Raw genomic sequence first — 22,077 nt, forward strand, 5'->3', positions numbered from 1 at the left:
AAAACTTTAATAAAGTTTTCATTAGATTTGGTGATACTATCAATTTGGATATGGATCCAATCGTGCAGTATTGGTTATACAAGTAATGACACTTAAAATGTTCAGCATCATTAAATTGTAACATTGATGATCACAATTAAAATAACAGAAAAACGCAGAATGGAGGTGCAACAATATTATTAAATATTTTAATTATTTCCTACAATTGGCCCAGATTTAACTTATTTGGTTGTTTACCTTAAAGGCCTCCTGTGTCCAATTACTTATTTCCTGAGTTTGTAAAAAAAAAAAAAAACAATATAGATTTTGTCATATTGATATTGCTCTAATCCAGGGGTGTCAAAGTCAAGGCCCTTAATGAATTATCTATGGCCCCCAGGATGATATTTGATTAGTTGTAGAACCGGCCCGCAGGCCACAGCCGTCTACTGCTGTTTTGCACGCCCCAATACTCCATCAGTGTTGGCGCTAGGAATTTTCAAAATGGGGTCCCAGGGACCCCATCAAGTCATAAAAATGGGGCCCCACAGTACACTTTTGGGGTCCCACTTTTTTGTAAGCGTTTTGAAAACAAAGGTTAAATGTATGCATTAGTTAGCCATGCCTTGGGCACTAATGCACCCCCATACCATCATATCTCACATTCTATATTGTGTTTTGGAAAAAGGTTGTCATAAACGTCATTTAATTCATTAAAAAAAAAAAAAAGAATACAAAAGACAAACACATTTTTATGCATATGTCAATTTATTCAGTTATAAACATTCATTCACTTTCTTCTTTACTTCATGGATCTAAACTTTACCGCTGCCGGTATTTATTTCTATATTCGTCTTCAGTAAGGTAAGCTAATGAAGCATGCACATGCGAATTAATAATTTTTCGGACAGTCCTCGCTCTCGCGTTGATTTAAAAATAAACTGTCAACCTATTGCTAGTCTCGCACGATACCATGTTTCTACACCCGATGGACCTAAAAATACAATACATAGCTGAAATTGTTAGATTGTATTGGCTGCTACCGACGCTGCAGAATCGTTCGCTTGTCAAACCCAATATGGGTTTATCTTTCAGTACCCTACTTTAAGTTACTTTAAGTTAATCGAAATTTGTGAAGCGACTGGGATGGGAATCAGCACCTCCAAGTCCAAGTCCATGGTTCTCTCCTGGAAAAGGGTGGAGTGCCATCTCCGGGTTGGGGAGGAGATTTTGCCCCAAGTGGAGGAGTTCAAGTACCTCGGAGTCTTGTTCACGAGTGGGGGAAGAGTGGATCGTGAGATCGACAGGCGGATCGGTGCGGCGTCTTCAGTAATGCGGACGCTGTATCGATCCGTTGTGGTGAAGAAGGAGCTGAGCCGGAAGGCAAAGCTCTCGATTTACCGGTCGATCTACGTTCCCATCCTCACCTATGGTCATGAGCTTTGGGTCATGACCGAAAGGACAAGATCACGGGTACAAGAGGCCGAAATGAGTTTCCTCCGCCGAGTGGCGGGGCTCTCCCTTAGAGATAGGGTGAGAAGCTCTGTCATTCGGGGGGAGCTCAATGTAAAGCCGCTGCTCCTCCACATCGAGAGGAGCCAGATGAGGTGGTTCGGGCATCTGGTCAGGATGCCACCCGAACGCCTCCCTAGGAAGGTGTTTCGGGCACGTCCGACCGTTAGGAGGCCGCGGGGAAGACCCAGGACACGCTGGGAAGACTATCTCTCCCGGCTGGCCTGGGAACGCCTCGGGATCCCCCGGGAAGAGCTGGACGAAGTGGCTGGGGAGAGGGAAGTCTGGGTTTCCCTGCTTAAGCTGCTGCCCCCGCGACCCGACCTCGGATAAGCGGAAGAAGATGGATGGATGGGATGAAATTTGAAAGTTGAGATGCCATATTTTAAGAAAATTCCATCACTCATGTAACCATGAAACCAGTACTCTGTGAAAAACGGAGGGCATGCATAGGCAAGACTATGTGACAATCAAATCAACAATGACACACCGCCGTTGAAACATCTTTGCTTGTGACCCTTCAACAAAAGTATACTAGTACTAAATCGTCACTGCGTTTGGTTAAGAAACTTTAATGCATCAAATGTTACAATTATTTTTTGTAAGAGAGACTGGAGTGACACATTTGCAAAGTTTTGTGCAGGTCTGTGTGAGAGATAATTATTGTGATTTGTTGTCGTCATTGTTGTCTGTGTGTGAGATGAATAAGATACATGTAAGCCTCCTATTCTTACTAAATCAATATTATTTTACATTTGAATCAATATGGTACAAATTTCCTGTTCCTAGGTATCAATACCAGTACTCAATGATACTGGTATTCGGTAATTGTGTGTGTGTTCAAATGTGTTAATAAATATTAGTTGCTTAACAATAAAAACAACTTTTTTACTGAACATTTAACACTAAGCCAGACTGTTCAGTTGCTCTCTTGTTGTCTTACACGCCCGTGTCTCATTTACAAGTACAGTAATGTATTATTCATTGGACTTTGCATGCAGTTGCAATTCCAAGACATTAGATGGCACTAGTGTATAGCCTACGGTGTGTTGCCATAGTCAGGAAGTAGTCTTTGCCATTAAGTTGAATGTGATAGTCTTGTCTTTTGTTGAGCCCTACAAAGTGTCTGTACTGTAAGTATTGTATTTATTACTCATCAGTTGTTTGATTGTAACGTGCGTCTTAGTTGTAGTTTTGATTACCAAGTTTGAAGGTTTTGAGATCACTAATGCTAATTGGTAGCATGTTTACGGCCAATCCATTGTAAATTAGCATCGAGCTAGCACAATTTAAAAAGTGGAGCCTTACTTTACTTTTGAGCGCCTTCTGCTTGCTTTGTTGGCATGGAAAATAGTAACATTACCTATAAGCAGTTCGGCGGAGTCCGCTCTGAGTGAAGAATGTGACGTCACTTTCAACAGAATGTATCAATATCTGGTACCATTTAATTTTAAGTAAATCGGTACCTGGTAGCACCGACAGACTTTAGTTGGTGCCTGTAAAAGTACTGAATTTGGTACCCATCCCTACATCAACAACGTTTAAATGCCAGTCTGTTTTCAAACTCGAACAATATTTCACTTTTTTTTTGGTGATGGATGGAAACTGCATGTTGTATTATATAATTATACAAACAAATACTTAATGTTTATGCTGTTATTATTTGATCATTTAAGTGATTTTATTCTGTTGGATTTAGTGGTCCCGGAAGATACAAAAGGAACCATGTCCTCTTGGTGGTAGTGTTGTTGTTTTGAATTTAATTGAGTTTCAGTATGCAGAGGTAAAAAGTATTACAAACCCCGTTTCCATATGAGCTGGGAAATTGTGTTAGATGTACATATAAACGGAATACAATGATTTGCAAATCATTTCCAAACCATATTCAGTTGACTATGCTACAAAGACAACATATTTGATGTTCAAACTGATAAACATTTTTTTTTTTTTGCAAATAGTCATTAACTTTAGAATTTGATGCCAGCAACACGTGACAAAGAAGTTGGGAAAGGTGGCAATAAATACTGATAAAGTTGAGGAATGCTCATCAAACACTTATTTGGAACATCCCACAGATGAACAGGCAAATTGGGAACAGGTGGGTGCCATGATTGGGTATAAAAGTAGATTCCATGAAATGCTCAGTCATTCACAAACAAGGATGGGGCGAGGGTCACCACTTTGTCAACAAATGCGTGAAACAATTGTTGAACCGTTTAAGAAAAACCTTTCTCAACCAGCTATTGCAAGGAATTTAGGGATTTCACCATCTATGGTCCGTAATATCATCAAAGGGTTCAGAGAATCTGGAGAAATCACTGCACATAAGCAGCTAAGCCCGTTACCTTAGATCCCTCAGGCTGTACTGCATCAACAAACGACATCAGTGTGTAAAGGATATCACCACATGGGCTCAGGAACACTTCAGAAACCCACTGTCAGTAACTACAGTTGGTCGCTATATCTGTAAGTGCAATTTAAAACTCTCCTATGCAAGGCAAAAACCGTTTATCAACAACACCCAGAAACGCAGTCGGCTTCGCTGGGCCTGAGCTCATCTAAGATGGACTGATACAAAGTGGAAAAGAGTTCTGTGGTCTGACGAGTCCACATTTCAAATTGTTTTTGGAAACTGTGGACGTCATGTCCTACAGACCAAAGAGGAAAAGAACCATCCGGATTGTTATAGGCGCAAAGTTGAAAAGCCAGCATCTGTGATGGTATGGGGGTGTATTAGTGCCCAAGACATGGGTAACTTACACATCTGTGAAGGCGCCATTAATGCTGAAAGGTACATTACAGGTTTTGAGCAACATATGTTGCTATCCAAGCAACGTTACCATGGACGCCCCTGCTTATTTCAGCAAAACAATGCCAAACCACGTGTTACATCAACGTGGCTTCATAGTAAAAGAGTGTGGGTACTAGACTGGCCTGCCTGTAGTCCAGACCTGTCTCCCATTGAAAATGTGTGGCGCATTATGAAGCCTAAAATACCACAACGGAGACCCCCGGACTGTTGAACAACTTAAGCTGTACATCAAGCAAGAATGGGAAAGAATTCCACCTGAGAAGCTTAAATATGTGTCTCCTCAGTTCCCGAACGTTTACTGAGTGTTGTTAAAAGGAAAGGCCATGTAACACAGTGGTGAACATGCCCTTTCCCAACTACTTTGGCACTTGTTGCAGCCATGAAATTCTAAGTTAATTATTATTTGCAAAAAAAAAATAAAGTTTATGAGTTTGGACATCAAATATCTTATCTTAGTAGTGCATTCAATTGAATATGGGTTGAAAAGGATTTGCAAATCATTGTTTTCTGTTTATATTTACATCTAACACAATTTCCCAACTCATATGGAAACGGGGTTTGTACTATTTCCAAACATAACACAATGAACTGCACATGTTCTGAAGACATGTTGTCTAATAGATGAATATGTTCTCAGGGAGCAATATGGGTATGAGTGGAAATGTCTTGGTATGCTAATGTACATTTTAACATTGGCACAGTATTTGTGCTAAAGAGACACCTGTTGGTATGGAAGCTGCGTACTCCGTACACAACAATGACTTGAAGTGGGAGCGGCTGAACTCTGATCCGATTGGGAGATGAAGAATATCAAAAGCGGTCTCACAGAGAGCTTCCTCGCAGAAATGTGTACATTTCACTGTGTCATTTATGTATCCCCTGAAAATCCCAGGTCATGTCACGGCTCATTCAGTTGAGCATATACATCTGTAGCCGTATTAGAAAATGACTGTGAGTTCAACTATTTGCAACCGGTTGTAAAAACTGTTATCACTTACATCAACAGTATTGTCATGCACTGCTGGTTTCCACTAAAAAGCAGATTATCCATTGTTATGTGATACCAATTATACAGCTTATCATATGAGCAAGTATGCATAATAAACATAATTTCCCGGCGGCAAACCTCTGTATGGTGTATAGTCCCATCCCTCTTCACCAGCCCGACCGCCACCCCAGAGTGCATCTGATTAAATTAATTGAAAAGAAAAGCAAGTTGCATTGTAAAGCAATGTTATTGTTATTATAATTAGGAAGCATAGCTTGGACCTCTGTCTCTGTGGCCTGTTAGTTCATGGACTGAAGCCTCTAATGAGGTAACAGTCATGTGGTGTCAGCTCCATTGGCGAAAAAGCAATGGATGAAGCGAAATTATAACCATGGTATGTTTACATGTGAAACAACTTTTCAAACTGGTAGATGATTAAGCAGGGTAATATTTGTTAATTGGTGTACTGTCACTGTTATATTTCGTATCCATTCCACTCTTGTTAAAAATTTAACCAATCATTTCCTATTTCTTTATTTATATTCCGAATGTTTGCTTCATTAGCTATGTACACATAGTCAGAAATAGATAATAATAATGATAATCTATTAGGTTTGTGCTGTTTGCACATGTTATTTTGGCCATTAGTTTAATTGACAACAGGTTTTGGGAGCCTGAAAACACAACTGCTCTCAAAAAATGGTTTTGAGAAAAGGGTAAATACGGACAAAGTTGTGAAAATTTTTTTACTTCTAAGATACCAAGACTCTAAACCGAAAACATTCAACTACAGCATGAAGTAAAGACAGATAAGACCGCTCAGGAAAAACAGTTGGATGGCATTTGAGTGGTGTTTCTCAACAATTATATGTGTATATGCAGGGACAACAGATATATATGCAACAACTTTAAATATCCATGCCTCAAATGCTAAATAAGTACATTACAGTTAGCGGGCCAAGTGTAGAAATCAGATGGATGGATGCTATGTAAACGTATTACTGTAGGGCTTGATCTACTAAGATCCAAATAACACATGCTAAATAGAAAATGCAGACAATGAAATTGTATGTACTGGCACTATTAGTGGGCATGTTGTGGGTGATCTACTGAGACTGTGTCGATTTTTGTGTGTACTACCGGTTGAGCACAAATAGTAACTAATTTCCCTCCACGTTATTGACATCATATGCTCCAATGGTCCAACATGTGCTGTTTTGTTATTTTGTGGAATATGCAGCACATCCATCCATCCATTTTCTACCGCTTATTCCCTTTGGGGTCGTTGGGGGCGCTGGAGCCTATCTCAGCTACAATCGGGCGGAAGGCGGGGTACACCCTGGACAAGTCGCCACCTCATCGCAGGGCCAACACAGATAGACAGACAACATTCACACTCACATCCACACACTAGAGCCAATTTAGTGTTACCAATCAACTTATCCCCAGGTGCATGTCTTTGGAGGTGGGAGGAAGCCGGAGTACCCGGAGGGAACCCACGCAGTCACGGGGAGAACATGCAAACTCCACACAGAAAGATCCCGAGCCCGGGATTGAACCCAAGACTACTCAGGACCTTCGTATTGTGAGGCAGATGCACTAACCCCTCTTCCACCGTGAAGCCCAATATGCAGCACAAACCATCATTTTTGAGCAATATACTCCACAAGTTCGATCTTGACAAAATAGCCCATTTCTAGCTTACCGAAGGTGCGCACGTTCTCGGAAGTGCGGGTGTTGTGATGGTGCATTCAAGGGGAACATTATCACAATTTCAGAATTGTTAAAACCATTAAAAATCAGTTCCCATATTTTTCGAAGTTTTTTTCAAAATTTTACCCATCATGCAATATCCCTAAAAAAAGCTTCAAAGTGCCTGATTTTAACCACCCGTCCATTTTCCTGTGACGTCACATAGTGAAGCCAACACAAACAAACATGTCGGAAAGAACAGCAAGCTATAGCGACATTAGCTCGGATTCAGACTCGGATTTCAGCGGCTTAAGCGATTCAACAGATTACGCATGTATTGAAACGGATGGTTGTAGTGTGGAGGCAGGTAGCGAAAACGAAATTGAAGAAGAAACTGAAGCTATTGAGCCATATCGGTTTGAACCGTATGCAAGCGAAACCGACGAAAACGACACGACAGCCAGCGACACGGGAGAAAGCGAGGACGAATTCGGCGATCGCCTTCTAACCAACGATTGGTATGTGTTTGTTTGGCATTAAAGGAAACTAACAACTATGAACTAGGTTTACAGCATATGAAATACATTTGGCAACAACATGCACTTTGAGAGTGCAGACAGCCCAATTTTCATCAATTAATATATTCTGGAGACATACCCTCATGTCAGCAGGCCAGGGAAGCTAGGGTCGATATTCTTCTCTTGATCATCTTCGGGACGGTGTGAGCCAAGACATCCAGGGGGGTTTAGCTCGCTCGTCTGCGGGAACACACTGCCGCCATTGCTTGCCGAGCTACCGAGGTCCTTTGTCCCTGAATTGCTCACACACTCCGGCAGATTCAATGGGGGTCTGGCGGCAGATTTCTTTGACTTTATCGTTGGAAATGCATCTGCTTTGAGTGTCGCAGGATATCCACACATTCTTGCCATCTCTGTCGTAGCATAGCTTTCGTCGGTAAAGTGTGCGGAACAAACGTCCAATTTCTTGCCACTTTCGCATCTTTGGGCCACTGGTGCAACTTGAATCCGTCCCTGTTCGTGTTGTTATACCCTCCGACAACACACCGACGAGGCATGATGTCTCCAAGGTACGGAAAACAGTCGAAAAAACGGAAAATAACAGAGCTGATTTGACTTAGTGTTTGAGAAAATAGCAGATTGCTTCCCGATGCGACGTCACCTTGTGACGTCATCGCTCCGAGAGCGAATATTAGAAAGACGTTTAATTCGCCAAAATTCACCCATTTAGAGTTCGGAAATCGGTTAAAAAAATATATGGTCTTTTTTCTGCAACATCAAGGTATATATTGACGCTTACATAGGTCTGGTGATAATGTTCCCCTTTAATAATATGCTGTATGAAAAAAACTCCTGAATGAAAAATAACTAATGCCAAAAAAACAGCAGACACCAGTGGGATCTGAGCCGAGGATGTCGTTGTGGCTTGTGCAGCCCTTTGAGACACTTGTGATTAAGGGCTGTATAAATAACCTTTGATTTATTGATTGATTGATTGATACAAGCCACATCACCATCAGCATAAACTGCATCACCAATAGGTGGATGGCTCTCATTTGCACTCCATTGGAGTAGTCTTGCGCTTATTTTACTCATTAAATGAATAATCGAAGCATATAACATACATATATCAATGCTTATTTTTAAACTGAATTAATTGATCGACTCGATGACTCACTGCAGGCTGAGGCTAGTACGCACAGCTAAAGAACACACTTCTCAAACTTAGCAAAAGATGATGGCAATACTTAATGATCATTTTGGTATTACTGTATGTATTTTATAACAGCGTGTGTGGAAAGCCACGCTCTCCCCGAGTTTGGACATTTAGTCCAGAGTACAGGGTGAAAGAGAAATGGTATGTTGATCCTTCTGTAAGTCTATAATGTAGAGGTGGGAATCATTGGGCACCCCACAATTTGATTACGATTACGAATCAGGGCTTATGATTAGATTATTTATACCTTTAGATTAGGGATGTCCGATAATAACGGCCTGCCAATATTATCGGCCGATAAATGCGTTAAAATGTAATATCTGAAATTATCGGTATCGTTTTTTAATTTTTTTTATTTTTATTTTTTTTATTAAATCAACATAAAAAACACAAGATACACTTACAATTAGTGCACCAACCCAAAAAAAACTCCCTCCCCCATTTACACTCATTCACACTCATTCACACAAAAGGGTTGTTTCTTTCTGTTATTAATATTCTGGTTCCTACATTATATATCAATATATATCAATACAGTCTGCAGGGATACAGTCCGTAAGCACACATGATTGTGCGTGCTGCTGGTCCACTAATAGTACTAACCTTTGACAGTTAATTTTACTAATTTTCATTAATTACTAGTTTCTTTGTAACTGTTTTTATATTGTTTTACTTTCTTTTTTATCCAAGAAAATGTTTTTGATGTATTTATCTTATTTTATTATTATTTTTAAAAAGTACCTTATCTTCACCATACCTGGTTGTCCAAATTAGGCATAATAATGTGTTAATTCCACGACTGCATATATCGGTTGATATCGGTATCGGTTGATATTGGTTTCGTAATTAAAGAGTTGGACAATATCGGAATATCGGACATCGGCAGAAAGCCATTATCGGACATCCCTACTTTAGATTATATTACATATTGTTGTATATTGTATATTAATAATAATAATAATAATAATATCGCTAAATTTCGTCCCATTTTGGCCACCAGCCACGCTGAGATCATTATTCATGCGTTCGTTACGTCTCGTCTCGATTACTGTAATATATTATTTTCGGGTCTCCCTATGTCTAGCATTAAAAGATTACAGTTGGTACAAAATGCAGCTGCTAGACTTTTGCCAATAGTCAAAAGACATATTAATATGGAAGTACTTTGAGTTTGATCATATTAGACCTATACTGGCTCACCTGCACTGGCTTCCTGTGCACGTAAGAAGCAACTTTAAGGTTTTACTACTTATGTATAAAATACTAAACGGTCTAGCTCCATCTTATCTTGCTGATTGTATTGTTCAAAGAGCGCAGATTATTTCACTTATTAGTAGTTCCCAGAGCCCAAAAAAAGTCTGCAGGCTTAAGGGCGTTTTGTATTCTGGCTCCAGTACTCTGGAATAACAGTTAGATATGCTACTTCAGTAGAAGCATTTAAGTCCCATCTTAAAACTCATTTGTGTACTCTAGCCTTTAAATAGACCCCCCTTTTAGACCAGTTGATCTGCTGTCTCTCTTTTTTGCTCTGCCCCCCTCTCCTGTTATCAGGTGACCACAGATGTTCAAAGTCGAGACCCAGGATGGACCACTCCTCTGTGCATCAGTTGGTGACGTCTCTGCGGTGCTGACTTGTCTCCACTCAAGATTATCCCCTGCTGCCCTCCCAATCGACTGGATTTGTACATGAAGTCGGGACCCGGGGTGACCACTCCTTAGGCATCAGTCGGTGACGTCTCTGCGCCGCGGCGTGTCTACACGCAAGAGGTTCCCCTGCTCACCCCACTATGGACTGGACTCTCACATTATTAACCATATCCACTCGGCATCCATTGCACCGGTCGCCCAGGGGAGTGGCGGTCCCCAGATCTGCGGTCCCCTCCAAGGTTTTGTTTTTTTCTTGCCCTGATGTGGGATCTCGTTGTGGCTTGTGCAGCCCTTTGAGACACTTGTGATTAAAGGGGAACATTATCACCAGACCTATGTAAGCGTCAATATATACCTTGATGTTGCAGAAAAAAAGACCATATATTTTTTTAACCGATTTCCGAACTCTAAATGGGTGAATTTTGGCAAATTAAACGCCTTTCTATTATTCGCTCTTGGAGCGATGACGTCACAACGTGACGTCACATCGGGAAGCAATCCGTCATTTTCTCAAACACATTACAAACACCGAGTCAAATCAGCTCTGTTATTTTCCGTTTTTTCGACTGTTTTCCGTACCTTGGAGACATCATGCCTCGTCGGTGTGTTGTCAGAGGGTGTAACAACACGAACAGGGACGGATTCAAGTTGCACCAGTGGCCCAAAGATGCGAAAGTGGCAAGAAATTGGACGTTTGTTCCGCACACTTTACCGACGAAAGCTATGCTACGACAGAGATGGCAAGAATGTGTGGATATCCTGCGACACTCAAAGCAGATGCATTTACAACTGGACTGGACAGATCAGCTTTCAGGAAAGAGAGCGGATGAGGGTATGTCTACAGAATATATTAATTGATGAAAACTGGGCTGTCTGCACTCTCAAAGTGCATGTTGTTGCCAAATGTATTTCATATGCTGTAAACCTAGTTCATAGTTGTTAGTTTCCTTTAATGCCAAACAAACACATACCAATCGTTGGTTAGAAGGCGATCGCCGAATTTGTCCGCACTTTCTCCCGTGTCGCTGGCTGTCGTGTCGTTTTCGTCGGTTTCGCTTGCATACAGTTCAAACCGATATGGCTCAATAGCTTCAGTTTCTTCTTCAATTTCGTTTTCGCTACCTGCCTCCACACTACAACCATCCGTTTCAATACATGCGTAATCTGTTGAATCGCTTAAACCGCTGAAATCCGAGTCTGAATCCGAGCTAATGTCGCTATAGCTTGCTGTTCTATGCGCCATGTTTGTTTGTATTGGCATCACTGTGTGACGTCACAGGAAAATGGACGGGTGTTTATAACGATGGTTAAAATCAGGCACTTTGAAGCTTTTTTTAGGGATATTGCGTGATGGGTAAAATTTTGAAAAAAACTTCGAAAAATAAAATAAGCCACTGGGAACTGATTTTTAATGATTTTAACCCTTCTGAAATTGTGATAATGTTCCCCTTTAAGGGCTATATAAATAAACTTTGATTGATTGATTGATTGAGAACAAATTGATCAAATTATTTTATCAGCCACCCTGAGTCATCCAGCTGATATACAATTCTAAAATGTTATTGCTGAATAGATGATACGTCTATCATTCATCATTCCTGTGAGAATCTTGCATGTGACTGAAGCATGAAGAAGTAGGACTATCCAGGTCTAGCTGCAGTGTGCTCAAACAACCACCAGGTAGAATCTGTGAGCAGATAATGTTGTATTCTCTTTTTCTCTTTGGGACTTACCAGGTCTTATTAGGTTGGTAGAGCATTCTTCACGCATTTGTATATCTTATTTATGTCAGGTCATTTATGTTGACACACACGCATAGGATGGACAGTTCTCTGTCCATCGTCTGTCTTTGCAGGGCAATCGTATCCTTTTTCACAGCCATTTGTATTCATGCCAGTTTGCACGCACATTTCAAACGTATAAAATATAGATGCAAATCAGCGGTATCAAAACAGTTTCAGTCTTAACAGATCACTTGGCGTGTGCTAAATGATTATATTTGCCTCTTTTCTTCCCACTACTGTGGGCGTTCTGATAATCAGCATATACTGTAATCTGCATATAAATTAAGCCAGACACGCTAAATGAATTGCGCTCGCTATGTTGCTCATTTTTAAGACACACTCTTCTTGACCTCTGTGAAAAATGTCAATGTTGATGATATTGTAATATTCCAGGCTCACACAACTTCTCTGTTTGTCTTGTCTTTATTGCACAAGATGCGATACAACCACACAGCACACCCCGATGTGCGTCTTCCCTCATTTCCCGGCAATACTCGAACGCCTTTATTTTCTACAATCCACGTCAGTGACAATCATTTGTACTTTAACTTTTAACTTCCCCTGTCCCTCCCCCCAGCCAAAGCCATTGGCTAACACCCCGTGGCCAGCCACCACAATATGCATTGATTGTTTATTTCAACTATTTTACTTGAAATATGCATTGAGTTTGAGTTTATTTCGAACATGCAAGCATACAACATGATACATCACAATCTCCAGTTTCTCTTTTCAACATGTTCGAAAAGGAGTAGGAAGAAGCAGAGTTTATTTAATCCTACCCCTTTTCTTTTACATAACAGTTGCTAAAACTTTTGTTCACTTCCTGTTCTCAATTTATTCACAATATACCCCATAAGTAATCACAATAAAATAAGTAAATAAATAATAATTGGTGAAGTAAGTTAGATTTCATATGTTGAGATAAGTAAGATTATTTTGTGAGTGAAAGAATGAAAGAATGGATGAGTTAAATAAATTCAGAATGTTTATCATGGTTCTTCTTCTTTGTACTTTGTAAACACTTCAAGTTTGAAGAGTTTCTTGAAGTGGATCATATTAGTACATTGTTTGATTGCTTTGCTTAATCCATTCCATAATTTAATTCCACATACTGATATACTGAAGGTCTTAAGTGTTGTACGTGCATACAAATGTTTTAAATTACATTTCTCTCTAAGATTATATTTCGCCTCTTTTTTTGAGAAGAATTGTTGTATATTCTTGGGTAGCAGGTTATAGTTTGCTTTGTGTATAATTTTAGCTGTTTGCAAATTCACTATGTCGTAGAATTTCAGTATCTTTGATTCAATAAATAAAGGATTTGTGTGTTCTCTATATCCAACATTATGTATTATTCTAACTGATCTTTTTTGTAACACCGTTAATGAATGAAGTGTACTTTTGTAATTATTTCCCCATATTTCTACACAGTAACTCAGATATGGTAACACTAGTGAGCAGTAGAGAATATGAAGTGATTTTTTGTCTAGAACATGTTTTGCTTTATTCATTATTGACGTGTTTCTTGCTACTTTATGTTGTATATTTTTTACGTGAGATTTCCAGTTCAATTTATCATCAATCATTATACCTAGAAATTTGGTTTCATTTACTCTTTCAATTTCTATTCCGTCTATTTGTATTTGTGTTTGACTTTCTCTTCTACTGTTACCAAATAGCATTATTTTAGTTTTACTGAGATTCAACGATAGTCTGTTTTTGTCAAACCATCTTTTTAATTTGTTAATTTCTTCTGTTATTATTTGTAGTATCTTCTGTGTGTTCTCTCCTGAACAAAACGCTGTTGTATCATCCGCAAATAATACTAACTTTAAATCTTTTGTAACTTCACAAATGTCATTTATATATAGATTGAATAATTTAGGTCCTAGTATTGATCCCTGAGGTACACCACAGGATATATTTAGCGTTGTAGAGGTGTGTTCGCCTAGCTTCACGTAATGTTTCCTGTTCATTAGATAACTTCTTATCCAGTTTAAGACTAACCCTCTGATGCCATATCGTTCTAGTTTTTTGATTAAAATATTGTGATTAATTGTGTCAAATGCTTTAGTTAGATCCATAAAAACTGCTGCCGCACATTTTTTATTATCTATAGCATTGGTAATTTTTTCTGTAATTTCAATTAAAGCCATCGAAGTTGAAACATTAGCTCTGTATCCATATTGATTTTCTTCGAGTATTCTATTTTTATTTATGAAACTCTCTAATCTGTTATTGAACAGTTTTTCAATGATTTTAGAAAATTGTGGAAGTAAGGAAACAGGTCTATAGTTTGTAAATTGATGTTTGTCGCCAGTCTTGTAAATTGGTGCAACTTTAGCTATTTTCATTTTGTTTGGAAATGTACCTGTTTGAAATGATAGGTTACTAATATACATTAATGGTCCTGAGATCTCTTCAATAACCTTTTTTATCGTTTCCATATCAATTTCGTTACAATCAGTTGAAGTCTTAGATTTACATTTTTTCCCGATTTCACATTGAGGCTATAAAGTGTATTTTATACAAATAGTCGACAAATCGAACAAGCTAATCGATTAATAAAATAATCGATAACTGCAGCCTTCATATATTAGTGTGTGTGCGTGAGTGTTTGTGCGTGTGTGTATATATACTGTATACTGCCTATTAAACTGGCGGCCTGCGGGTCATATCCATCCCGCCAAATTTTTTATCCATCCCGCCAAATGTTTTATTTGGCCTGCCGAACATCAACCAAATAGTCTTGATGAAACCATTAGAACGAGTGATCCCGCCAGCCCGCAGGGGGCAACAGCGAGGCATATTTGTCACAGTGAAGCTGCAGTAGGGTTTTGAAATTAATTGAAACTTTTATTAGTAGATTGCACAGTACCAGGGGCGCCGCTAGGGATTTTGGGCCCCATGAAAATAATCTTTACAGGGCCCCCAACACAGTGTCATTATTTTTTCTGTATTATAATTTCATCATCATTAGGGGCCTCTCTGGGCCCCCCTCCATCATGGGCCCCTAGAATCCGTCTCCTTTACCCCCCCTTTTCGGCGCCCCTGCACAGTACAGTACATATTCCGTACAATTGACCACTAAATGGTAACACCCGAATAAGTTTTTCAACTTGTTTAAGTCGGGGTCCACTTATTGATTCATGATACAGATATATACTATCATCATAATACAGTCATCACACAAGATAATCATCAGAGTATATACATTGAATTATTTACATTCTTTACAATCCGGGGTGTGAGATGTGGAGGGGGGGTTAGGTTAGGTTGATATGAACACTTCAGTCATCAACAATTACATCATCAGAGAAATGGACATTGGAACAGTGTAGGACTGACTTGTTAGGATATGTACAACAAGTAGTGGACATAGAGAGAGAGATCAGAAAGCATAAGAATAAGTATCTACATTTGATTATTTACATTTGATTATTTACAATCCGGGGAGGTAGGATGTGGAAGGGAGGGTGTTAGTTTAGTGTTGAAGTTGCCTGGAGGTGTTCTGGAGGTAAGTAGAAGAAGACTACTCATTCAACCGTGAAAAAAATCTAAATAAATTGCCATAATCAAACTTTTAACAAAGACTAGACAACAAAGTATGAACGTTCTGCCCTCAAGTCGTTGTTCCCTGTCGGACCTTTTCAGCGACGCACACATTGATCCAGACAAGCAGCAACAATGTTAGAAATCCCAGCGTGTAAGCTTCATCACCAAACTTGGTCAAACATTTGTAAGTAGATATTGTTCATACAGATATTTAGTTTGTTTTGTGTTGAAATTGCTGACTTTGTGATGTCTTTTGTAATCGTGGTTGTGTTGTTTTTTGTCTGAGAGTAACGATCAAACATAATTTTTAATACATATAGTGCTAAATTTGACCAGGAAAGGGCGACAACGCTAATAATGATGAGTCACGTACAATAGTGTGTGAATGTTGTGTAATTTCTATATGTGTAAACATTTGTAGTTTATTGTGTGAATATATTAACAGTAAACCTTCCATTTTATTTATGTAAAAAACACAATTGACGTTATATTTTTGTTATGTTTATATTGTAGTGTTGGATGGGTTAATAATGGACTGTAGTTGAAGATGTCAAGAAATGCTGACACTATACATGATCATAACCAAATGTTTTGATCTTGTTAATTTTGAACACACACATACAAGTCAATGAAAGGTATTCTTGGCCAACAGCCATACATGTCATACTAAAGGTAGCCGTATAAACAACTCAGACACTGTCATAAACCCATGCCATATAATGAAACCACAGTAAACAACAAGGACAAACACATTTCAAGGACATAGTTGCACCGCAACACAACATAAACACAATGGAACAACTTCCCAGAATTCTCTGCAGCACCAACTCTTCCGGGACGCTACAATATTTTTACTCTCACAAACCTAAATGAAAGAAAATAATTCAAAAGAAGGAACATCAATCCTCAACAAAAACTAGAGCTTCTTTTTGTTCATACTGTTAACTAGCTGCACACGCTGGAAACGGGTAGCGAGGGCAAATTAATTAATGAAAGCCGGTGTGCTTCCTTTGCAACTAAGTAAACATAGTCTCAAAGAAATATAACCTGCGGAGGCACTTTCTGACGAAACATCCACATTTCGATGTCTGGCTCCTGAGCCCTTGGGCTCTTGAAACTGCGGCCCTCTTCCTTATGTAGTTGAGTAGCCCTGCTGTATATATATTAGGGCTGTGAAATGATCATTTTTTAAACCACATTAATCACATTTTGGAATTAAAAAATTAATCACAAGTGATTAACCGCTTGCATAATTTAATCAAAATTTGCTGTAGAAAAGACCCTAATAATTGTACACAAATGCAGTTTTATTGTCATAATGTCATTCAGGAACATTTTCAAATGTTTTACTTTCATGCATGTCATTTATTTGCACAAAACTTGGTAACAGTTTTATCTCAATTTTTTTCAGGCTATGTTTTGGAGTGAAATTTGCTAGCAATCACACCAGTCCGAGTCATCCCACTTATTTTTGTACTGACATATATACTGTATATATATATATGTATATATATATATACTGTATATGTTTATATATATATATATATATATATATATATATATATATATATATATATATATATTGATCTGATCACTGACCGTATAGCTGTTAAGTCAAAAGAGCTTGTTCGGTCAAAATAAATTGCATGATTAATCTAAGTGTGTACATGATTAATGGGATACATTTTTTATGATTAATCATGTGACTTAATTCGTACATTTTGACAGGCCTAGTTTAAATACACGCAAACCTTTAGAACATTTTAGATGGGGGCCACATGGAGAAAATTCTACTCCCATGTGGGCCGGACTGGTAAAATCACGGCACGATAACTTAAAAATAAAGACAACTTCAGACGTGTTTCTTTGTTTAAAAATAGAACAAGCACATTCTGAAAGTGTACAAATCATAATGTTGGGGGGGTGGTTTACACTTACATGTTGCGGTATTCTATCTTTATTTGTCGTTATTTATATTTTCTGAATAAATTATGTGATAATGTTCATCAGTCAACTCATAGGTGATCATTTTCAATCTATCAAAATATAAAAAATTCTATAAAAATCAAATTACAGGATGTTATTTATGTAGTTTGCTCATTTTCCTCGACTGATGTACTCGCATCATGTGGTTTATTTTGTACATATGTAGCATCATCTACAAAGACACAAATAATTGCTATTGCGACATCCAGTGGACACATTTAGAACAGTTGTTTATTTCATTAAAAAATTTCAGGTTATTTTTTATACTTAGCAAACTCATCCCGCGAGCCGGATAAAACCTGTTTGCGGTCCTCGGGCCGTACGTTTGACACCCCTGCTTTAATAGATCTGGCCCTATTTCTAAATAGCGTAGTACTGATCCGGTCAAATCTGAATTAAGAGAAGTCTGAATAATTATTCTTCTTCTTTTCGTGTCTTTGAAGCATGTGGTTATGTGACAGTTTCCCATTTCTTTACAGTCTTTTGCATTGTTGTTGAACTCTGCGAGATCTTTTAAGCTGCACTGATTGAGTAGCAGAGGACAAACAAGGCAGTGCTGCATCGTGTGGTCCTCTTCTTTGCATTCGCAGGTGGTTGGGCCGGTTTTGTAGCCCCATCTGGCCATACCAGCTTTTGATCGCCCTGTTCCTGTTCTCAGGCGGTTTAGTGTCTTCCACTGGACCCATGGTGTTTCTGACCCGGGGGGCAGGTCTTCAAAAGGGGGGATTCCCATGTCAATAGGAGGGGGATCTTTCTCTAATTGTTGTGTCCATAGCTGGAGTCTGGTTTCTTCCCCAGATGTTGTTAGGGGCTGGACATTGCTGAGGAAGCTTCTCCTTGACTTCAGACATTGGGCTGAGGGTTTACGTCCATAGAGGAGGTGGCGTTCATCACTGGTAGCTTTTGTGAACTCTACTCGGCTGGCAACTTCCCGTCTCACGTCTGCAGGGGCGATACCAGCGAGGAGATGTAGGTTGTTCAGGTTGGTAGGCTTCAAGCAACCAGTGATCAAGCGGCAGGTGTTGTTCAGTGCTGGGTCGAGTTTCTTGGCATGGGTTGATCTCTCCCAGACAGGACATGCATACTCCGCCGACAAATAGCACAGGGCCAACGCAGTACATCTTAGTGTGTGTGCTGTGGCTCCCCATTTGGAATTTGTCAGTTTCTGTAAGATGTTGTTTCGGGAGATGACTTTCAGTTTGGTGTTTTTGATGTGTTCCTTGTAGGAGAGGGTGCGGTCCAGGGTTACGCCAAGGTAGACAGGGTTGGTACAATTCTCAAGTGGTGTTCCAGACCATTTGATGTTAAGAGGTCGGTTCGCATCCCGGTTCCTGAGATGGAACGAGCAGACTTGGGTCTTCGCAGGGTTTGCGTGTAGATGGTTTTGCTCGTAGTAATTATTGAAGTTAACTAATGCGATTGCTCCACCTGCAAGCTCGTATATGATAGTCAGTGGCTACGCCCAGGGCAGTGGAGTCAAGTCGCCCTGATATGATTGTGTCCTTATTACTTCCAATTATCGCTTCAAATCCATTGCAAATGTGTTTAAAAACATAGTGTTCCACATATCCAGGAACTATTCTGCTCATCTGTTTGTTTTTGTGCTGCATCATGATCGTAAAAAGTTGAACAGAGACTGAGTAAAAACGTGTCCAGCAGCATTTACTGTTATATCAATAACAACTCGTTCTTATTGCCCTTGTTGCTGTACCAGACATTTGAACCGTGGCCTTTTTATCACACTGGCTTCTATTTACACTTTCAAGTGCTCAGCAGTACGTGTCTCAATAACAAATTGGCTCATATATACCGAGTCCAATACTGTAACAAAAATGTTCTCGCCGACAAAATTGAAAAAAAGGAACAAATCCACTTGTGAGTGTGTGTCTTTTACAGCCATGCGTCCTGATGTTATTGCCATTGTAAAGCAGAATTGTCAAAAACGGTATCCATTGTTGCCGTGTAGGACGTTCTTGAGGAAAATGACAATGCACTTGCACTGTAACGCCCTTTTAAGGAGTGCAGCCAAAATCAAAAGCGCTTAGCTTCTCCGAGCCATCAGCTGCAAAATTGCTGAGTAAAGGTGTGTGTGTGTGCGTGTGTGTGTATGTGTTGATGACGTGACAGAGCGGGGGGGGGGGGGGGGGGTCAATTAAAAAAACAGCTGTGGCCTATCCCTCAGTAAGCCCTTCAGAATTTCTTCTCACCCCCCTCTCCTTTCATATCTGAGCCCCATCGCATTACTCCTTCACTCCCCACCTACCTCAAACCCCCTGCTGCTCTGTAAGCTGCCTGAAGCTTCCAGACGCCTGCTGACGGATCTAATGCTCTTCCGAAAGCACACTGCACACATGTAAACACACACACACACACACATTGCCTACCCCTCAAATACTGTAAATGCTCATTTGCCCCCCACTGCTTGATGTAATTTTGGCAGACGGGTGCAACTTAGCTGGCCAACTTTCACTACTTTCTCTCGTTCCCTGCTGTACCTGTTAATGACACACATCAGCCGGCTCCCACTATGGTGGGCACAATTAAAACGCGGAGGGAGGTCCGAAAATTAGGCGCTGAAAAACGGAGTTCGCATTTTTATTAAGTAAATTGACAGCAAGCAGACAGAAATAGTTTTTTTTTTTTTTTTTTACTGAAATGTGGTCTTAAACAACTATGTTTTTGTGTAACCCTTAGGAGGCAAGACATACAGTAGGGAAGGGATTTATAGGGCCCCATTCCTGAGTGGATCTTACACATACTTGCCAACCCTACCGGATTTTCCGGGAGACTCCCGAAATTCAGCGCCTCTCCCGAAAACCTCCCGGGACAAATTTTCTCCCGAAAATCTCTCAAAATTCAGGCGGAGCTGGAGGCCACGCCCCCTCCAGCTACATGCGGACCTGACCTGTTTTCACGTCCGCTTTCCCACAATATAAACAGCGTGCCTGCCCAATGACGTTATAACTGTAGAATGATCGAGGGCGAGTTGTTGGTTTCTTATGTGGGTTTATTGTTAGGCAATTTCATTAACGGCCTCCCAGCGCGGCAACAACACACAACAACAGCAGTCACATTTTCGTCTACCGTAAAGCAGTTCGTCTGCCGTAAACAGCAACGTTGTGACACTCTTAAACAGGACAATACTGCCATCTACTGTACATGCATATGTGACAATAACATCTACGGCTTTTAGAGAGTGCAGTGCACAACTGCGCACACAACGGGACGAAGCAGAATGCATCATCAGAGAGTGTGTTCAGCATGGTTAGAAAAATAGTGACAGAGATCAGAACAAGGATGGACAATTCAACCCTTAACTCAACAATGAGTAGATGAGTGTTATGTGTGTGTATGTGTAAATGTGTAAATAAATGAACACTGAAATTCAAGTATTTCTTCTCTTCTAGCTGTAAATATACTCCTCCCCTCTTAACCACGCCCCCACCCCATGCCCTGACCACGGCCCCCCACCTCCCACCCCCCACATACACACGCACACACACACACCTACCGAAATCGGAGGTCTCAAGATTGGCAAGTATGATCTTACATGAGATGAAGAGGGGTGGGGTTAACCATTTTGCAATGCAGTCTGCTAAAATGATGGAAATGGCCACTCGACATTAACCTGACTCTCGCCAGATCCTTGTAGTTCGCTGAGCTCCACACAAGGATCTGGGACTTCTCAATAGGAGATGTATTTCAGGAGGCAGGGCCTTGTAAAAAAAATCATTGTATGTGATTGGATAAACCACTTGTCCGTTATGTTGAATGACGTGCTACTTCAACCATTCACATCAAAATCAACCTGTGACGCTGATGAGAGCGACGCTGGGAAATCCAAAACAGAACAGCCGACATATTGGATAACGACAGAGCGAAAAGTTAATAAATGCCTTCAAAACTGTTCTCTGTTCATCTTTTAAAAAATCAGTATTCGCTAGTGTCATGTCTTTTGATCATCTTTTGTTTGGCTATGTTCTGTTGGTTTTTGGACTGTTTTAGTTCCTGTTTTCACTCACTTGCTTTGTCACCATGACAACTTATTGGTTTCACCTGATTCATTTTGGACTCACGCACATGTGTTAATCATGTCACTATTATTCAAGCCTGTTGTTGCCAGGCTATCGGCCTGGCGACATTACCCCTGAGATTATTCATGCTCATATCATGCTCTGTTTATTCATAGTTCAAGCTGTTCTTTCAGGTCACAGTGAGTGTAGTTTTGTTTTATGTCCATAGTTTCTGTCCATGTGTTAGTTTTTGTTTTTGTAGCCAAGTTTGTATCTCTTTCGCCTTTTGTTTGTTCTTTTTATAGTCAGAATTAAAAACATGTCTTTACCTTCACGCCATGTCCAGTCTGGTTCGCTTGCAACACGGGAAAACAT

The sequence above is a fragment of the Nerophis lumbriciformis genome, linkage group LG35 (assembly GCF_033978685.3).
Source record: "Nerophis lumbriciformis linkage group LG35, RoL_Nlum_v2.1, whole genome shotgun sequence".
Lineage (NCBI taxonomy): Eukaryota > Metazoa > Chordata > Actinopteri > Syngnathiformes > Syngnathidae > Nerophis > Nerophis lumbriciformis.